This window comes from Scyliorhinus canicula, unplaced genomic scaffold (assembly GCF_902713615.1).
Source record: "Scyliorhinus canicula unplaced genomic scaffold, sScyCan1.1, whole genome shotgun sequence".
Taxonomy (NCBI): domain Eukaryota; kingdom Metazoa; phylum Chordata; class Chondrichthyes; order Carcharhiniformes; family Scyliorhinidae; genus Scyliorhinus; species Scyliorhinus canicula.
This window is the reverse complement of record NW_024056032.1, coordinates 17,266-22,037: the sequence shown is the minus strand read 5'-3', so window position 1 is coordinate 22,037 and position 4,772 is coordinate 17,266. Positions and strand designations below refer to the sequence as shown.

The 4,772-nt window shown below is 46.0% G+C and overlaps 1 non-coding gene across 1 annotated transcript; it reads right to left on the bottom strand.

Moving 5' to 3' along the window:
- Positions 1 to 4,153: 4,153 nt before the first annotated feature.
- On the bottom strand, positions 4,154 to 4,226 carry trnak-cuu. Its single transcript has one exon. It is a non-coding gene; the product is annotated as a tRNA-Lys (tRNA).
- Between the last annotated feature and the right edge of the window lie 546 nt (positions 4,227 to 4,772).

Below are 4,772 nucleotides of genomic sequence, written 5' to 3'. Positions count from 1 at the left end.
TTAAGTGAGTTTAGGTGCTCTGTGGAATGAGTGAGTGTGAGAGTGGAGAGAGGTTAAGTGAGAACCTGAGAGAGAAGAGAGATGTTCAGTGAATGAGAGACAGGAGAGCAGGTTCACATACCCGAGGATCACAGAGAATGATCAGAATAAGGAGATCACCCAGAAAACGGCCAATAGGAATCTTCAGCTGAACACATCACTCAGTCTTAAAGGGATAGTCGGGGCTCTGACACTGCTCAGCTCCCAGTTAAAGGGGCAGACACAGCCCCGCCCTTTTCTCTGTTATTTTTCTGATTGTTAAAGGCCCGTAGGGGTTAGGTTTATTTAAAAGGACAGAATGTGGGAAGCACACATCAATAAAACTGGGAATTCTTGGACACACACTGGAGCTCCTTCTTTATCCAGGAATGAAACTGTTGTCTAATTGTCAGTTAACAGCTGCTATTTTAGCACAGACTTGTTGTAAAGGAGCTTCTGTTCCGTGTCTAGGAGCTCTGAGAAATGGAAGAGAGCGGCTGGGTCACATTTCTTAGACGCTTCAGGATTAACCCACACAGGGACTTTGCTGTCAGTGAAGAGAGATGAGAAAGACCAAAGTGTTGTTTGTCCCTCTCAGTGTGACCCTGAAGGACTGTGTCCAGGCTGAAGTTCTGTTCCTGCCGTATGATCCTCCCCCAGATTGTCCTTTCTGAGCTCCAGACAGGTGATGTTCAGTTCGGAAAGACAAAAATCTGCAACAACGTTTCAAACACATTTATTCAGAATAATAAACCTCATCAGCAGATTAAGACTGTCAGAGTGAACATTACTCAGTCCTGTACATGACTAACAGCATCAATAAGGGTATAATCTAAACCTTGTGGTTTCTTGTGAACTCGCTGGTGTGTTAGCAGGTGGGATGACTGAGTAAATCCCTTTCCACAGACATTACATGTGAATAGCCGCTCCCCAGTGTGAATGCGATGGTGTTTCAGAAGATAAGATAAATGAGAAAATTCCTTCCCACATTTGGAGCAAGTGAACGGCCTCTCCCCACTGTGAACTATCTGGTGTGTCAGCAGGTTGGATGACTGACTGAATCCCTTCCCACACACTGAGCAAGTGAACGGCCTCCCCTCATTGTGAACCTGCTGATGTGTCAGAAGGTTGTATGAACGTGTGAATCCCTTCCCACATTCAGGGCAGGTGAACGGTCTATCCCCTGTATGAAGTTGCTGGTGTATCAGAAGATTGGATGAATTAATGAATCCTTTCCCACAGTCAGAGCAGCTGAATGGCCTCTCCCCAGTGTGAATTCTCTGGTGGTTCAGTAGGGCAGATGGACGGCTGAATCCTTTCCCACACACCGAGCAGGTGAATGGCCTCTCCCCAGTGTGAGCATATTGGTGTGTTAGTAAATCCTTTTTGTTTTTAAAGCTCTTCTCACAGTCAGGACAGTTAAAAAATTTGTTATCAGAATAAACAAGTTGATGTGTCTGCAGGTGGGATGACTGAATGAATCCTTTCCCACACACGGAGCAGGAGAACGTCTCTCTCCAGTGTGAATACGTTGATGTGTCAGCAGATCCTTTTTACATTTAAAACTCTTCTCACAGTCAGGACATGTAAATGGTCTCTCATCAGTGTGAACAAGCTGATGAGTCACAATGTGGGATGACCGAGTGAATCACGTCCCACACACAGGGCAGGTGAATGGCCTCTCCTCAGTGTGAACTCGCTGGTGTGTCAGAAGGTTGCATGAATGGGTGAATCCCTTCCCACAAATGGAGCAGATGAACGGTCTCTCCCCAGTGTGACTGCGACGATGAATTTCCAGTTGTGATGGGTAACTGAATCCCTTCCCACAATCCGCACATTTCCAAGGTTTCTCCATGGTGAGGGTGTCCTTATGTCTCTCCCACTTAAAGCCTTGTTGACACACGCAACAGAAGTATAGTTTCTCCCGGCTGTGAATGGTGTGATTTTCTTTTAGGCTGTGGAACTAGTTCAAGCTCTTTCCAGTCAGTGCAATGAAACACTCTCATTCGGGTGTGTGTGTGTCTCGGTGCTTTTCCAGTCACACTGATCTTTGACATTTTTTTCCTTAAACGGAAGAGACAAATATTTCTCCTTCCAATTTCAAAGACTGATCATATTCAGCTCCTGATGAATCGAGTGGCTGTCAGATCTCGATGTGATGTTTGGTTCTGTCGGCCAATCCTCCACTTCCAATATCCTGTAAAAGGAGTTTACAAAAGCCATCACTGTCAGTCCAGGATAGAAATTCTGAACAGACAATTCTAGTTTCGCTGGAACATCTTTTCCTCTCTTGTTCCTCCAAAGCTGTAAATCCCCGTCCCACACACTCTCCTTCCTCCCTGGGCTGAAATCCAAACCCATCTGCACCATTTCTTTCCTCCACTCCCAGTTTTCTCCCTCCCTCTCCTCTGCCTGGGTTCAGTTCTCCAGCTCCTGTCTGCAGACTGACAATAAAACCAATGGGTCTTATTGGGGGATTTGGGTTCTCACCATTGTCCCCGCTCGCGGCGGCTCTCATTCAGTCTCTGGGAGCCGCACTCACTCTCACTGCGGCTGCGCTCAGGCCGGACCAGCACCGCGCATGCTCCGCACAGGTAGGAGACTTCCGGGGGCGGGGCAACTGGCGCCTGCGCGTTCTGACTCCTGAGATGTAGATAGGGTGTATTCGGTCGCGCCGGGCATTCCGGGTAGCGTTATCCGCCATTATTCCAATTTGTTCCTCAGGGTGATAAATTGGTTCCAGCACTTTTGATTACGTTCGTTGTTTGTACCGCATGTGCCAGCCGCATCGGTGTTTTTCTCTCTGATCGGCCCCTGTTAACGGCTGTCATCAGGGGCGATATGCCGCAGGGCGCCTGCGCGGCCGCCATCTTTCTCAGCGGAAATGTGCAGCAAGGCGCATGCGCGGGCATCCAGGAACCGGAAGCCGGAAGAGAGAATCTTGTGAATTTCTCTCCTGGTCTGAGAGTGAAATTCCTTTGGAAACAGGAGGATTTGCCAACGGGAACTTCAAATCAAACATCACATCATCATCTGACTGAGTTACTCGATTCATCAGGACCTGAATATCATTGGGAGGTAAAATGGTTTGTCTGTTCTGTCTGAGAACAAAGATTTCTGATATCAGAGTGACTGGGAAACTTTTAATGACCATTCCAGGTTAAATTTGAGACTAATTACACCGATCACATTGGGGAAGTTAAATAATCTGCTGTTGTACTCTTATGTGTGCAGGTACATTTTAAAATTGCCACATTAGCATACTTGGCAGCTAAACTGGGCAAACTGCTGACCTTGTTAGTAGTGAGAGTTACAATCCCGGATTTTATCAAAATTTATTGTTCCTGTTGCATTTCATTCAGCTCATTGTGGCTACAAAGTCGGTATTGAGCCTAATCTCAATTTCCAGATTGTGAGGGCAGCATGGTGGTGCAGTGGGTTAGCCCTGCTGCCTCACGGTGCCGAAATCACAGGTTTGATCCTGGCTCTGGGTCACTGTTCGTATGGAGTTTGCACATTCTACCCATGTTTGCGTGGGCTTTGCCCCCACCACCCAAAGATGTGCAGGCTGGGTGGATTGGCAATACTAAATTGACACTTAATGGGAAAAAAAATTGGGTACTCTGAATTTATATTAAAAAAAATAAAATTCCAGATTATGGTCTGTAGCTTTCTAAGTTACATCAATTCAAATGTCTTATCAAATTACTTTTTAAATATTACGAGGTTTTCTGCCATACTTTCAGGCAGCATATCACAGATCCTCACCACCCTCTAAACCTCCTTGTCCTTCCCTTAATCTCTGCCCCCTTTTATATGTATCCCTCAACCAAAGGGAATAGGACCTTCCTATCCAATCTATTTCAATTCCTCAGAATTTAAAAAATATATAAATTTATGTGTTTTTCCAATCAAGGGGCAATTTAATTTGGCCAAGCCACCTACCCTGCATGTATTTGGGTGTGGGAGGAAACCCATACAGACACTGGGAGACCGAGCAGACTCTGCCCAGTTAGTGTCCCAAGTAGGAAATGAACCCAGGACCTGGTGCTGTGATGCAGCAGTGCTATCCACTGTGCTACCGTGCCACCCATAAACAGTTCAGCTCAATGTTCTCAGATTAAAGAAGCTGAAGCGCCCAATGTGGGTCTTGAACCCACGGCCCTGGGATGAAGAGTCCCATGCTCTACCGACTGAGCTAGCTGGGCTGCTTTTCATAATTTCATTTTTGTCTCCCCTCAGTCTTTTCTGTTCCAAAGAAAACAGCCCCAGTTTATCCAAACTTTCCTCCGAGCAAACATTGTTAATTTCTGGCTGATGTTGTTAAAACCCCTCTGTACTCTCTTTAGTGCAATCTTCCTGTGCACAGGAATCTAGCTCTGGCCTAACTAGTCCTGTCCTGCCATTTATCATGTAATCCTTTGCCTTGTTTCCCCTCCAGCTTTCTTCCTCACTATCAAGTGTTTAATCATTTTTGTGTCACAGGTAAACTTGTTATTCATGTTTCTACATTTACTTTCAAATCAATGATGTAACCAGGATTGAAGGGCCCAGTACTGATTCCTTTGAAACCGGCACTGGAAACAGCCCTTTGATTTTCTCTCTTCTTTATGGGATGTGAGTGTCACTGGCAACCCAGCTTGGTTGCCCATTCCTAATTGCCCTTAAACTGAGTGGCTTGCTAGGCAATTTTAGAGTGCAATTCAGAATTAACGATTTGAGTTGGCCAGATCAGGGAATACTGGTGCCGACTC